This window comes from Meriones unguiculatus, chromosome 4, assembly GCF_030254825.1.
Source record: "Meriones unguiculatus strain TT.TT164.6M chromosome 4, Bangor_MerUng_6.1, whole genome shotgun sequence".
Lineage (NCBI taxonomy): Eukaryota > Metazoa > Chordata > Mammalia > Rodentia > Muridae > Meriones > Meriones unguiculatus.
The window spans coordinates 13753437-13755352 of record NC_083352.1 but is presented as its reverse complement, the minus strand read 5'-3'; positions in this window follow the sequence as shown (position 1 = coordinate 13755352).

The window sequence follows — 1916 nt, the reverse complement described above, 5'->3', positions numbered from 1 at the left end:
TGCCAAGATATATGTGGTCCTTGTGGAGCTCCTATCCTTTCGATGTCATACTAACTCCCCCTTCTTTCATATGATTCCCTGCACTCTGCTGAAGGTTTGGTTATGAGTCTTAGTATCTGCTTTGAAACACTGCTAGGTAGAGTCTTTCAGATGCCTTCTGCGGTAGACTTCTATCATATGTCCAATGTACATCCCATTTGTCCTTCTAAGTGAGGATTGATCATCTTACCCTGGGTCTTCTTTCTTGTTTATCTTCTTTAGGTGTATAGATATCATTATGTTTGTCATATCTTGTAGGTTTATATAAGCGAGTATATACCATGTTTGTCTTTCTCCTTCTGGGATAATTCACTCAGAATGATCTTTTCTAGATCCCACCATTTGCCTGTAAATTTCATGATTTCCTCATTTTTGATTGCTGAGTAGTATTCCATTGTGTAAAAATACCACAATTTCTGTATCCATTCCTTCGTTGATGGACATCTGCGTTGTTTCCAGGTTCTGGCTATTACAAATAAAGCTGCTACAAATATGGTTGAGCAAATGTCCTTGTTGTGTACTTGAGCAAATTTTGGGTCTATACCTAGCAGTGGTATAGCTGTGTCTTGAGGAAGCACTATTCCTAATTGTCTGAGAAAGCGCCAGATTGACTTCCAAGTGGTTGTACCAGTTTACATTCCCACCAGCAATGGAGGAGGGTTCCCCTTTCTCCACAACCTCTCCAGCATGTGTTGTCACTTGAGTTTTTGATCTTGGCCATTCTGATGGGTGTAAAGTTAAATCTCTGGGTCATTTTGATTTGCATTTCCTTAATGGCTAATGAGGTTGAGCATTTCTTTAAGTGTTTCTCTGCCATTCAATATTCCTCTATTGAGAATTCTCTGTTTAGCTCTGTTCCCCATGTTTTAACTGGATTACTTGGTTTGTTGCTTTTCAGCTTCTTTAGTTATTTATATATACTGGATATTAGTCCCCTGTCAGATAAAGGGTTGATGAAGGTTCTTTCCTAATCTGTAGGCAGTCGTTTTGTTTTGATGACGGTGTCCTTTGCTTTACAGAAGCTTTTCAGTTTCATAAGGTCCCATTCATTGATTGTTGCTCTTAGAGCCTGTGCTGTTGGTGTTCTGTTCAGAAAGTTGTCTCCTGTGCCAATGAGTTCTAGGCTGTTCCCCACTTTTTCTTCTAACCAGTTTAGAGTATCTGGTTTTATGTTGAGGTCTTTGATTACCAAACTCACTCTATGGAGCTACAGTCACCTTGATATCTAAACCACACAAAGACCCAACAAAAAAAGAGAACTTTAGACTTATCTCTCTTATGAACATTGATGCAAAAATACTCATAAAATACTTGCAAACCAAATCCAAGAACACATCAAAGATATCATCCACCATGACCAAGTAGGCTTTATCCCAGGCATGCAAGGGATGAAACATACAGAAATCCATGAATGTAATCCACCACATAAACAAACTGAAAGAGAAAAACCACACGATCATCTCCTTAGATGCCAAAAAAGCATTTGACAAAGTCCAACACCATTCATATTTAAAGTCTTGAAGAGATCAGGGATACAAGGCATACACCTAAACATAGTAAAGGCAATATACAGCAAGCCTATAGCCAACATCAAACTCAATGGAGAGAAACTTAAATCAATCCCACTGAAATCAGGGACAAGACAAGGCTGCCCACTCTCTCCATATCTCTTCAACATAGTACTTGAAGTCCTAGCAGAGCAATAAGACAACTAAAGGAGATCAAGGGGATACAAATCGGAAAGGAAGAGGTCAAAGTGTCACTATTTGCAGATGATATGATAGTATACATGAGTGACCCCAAAAACTCAACCAGAGAACTCTCTAAGCTGATAAACACCTTCAGCAAAGTGGCAGGATACAAAATCAACTAAAAAA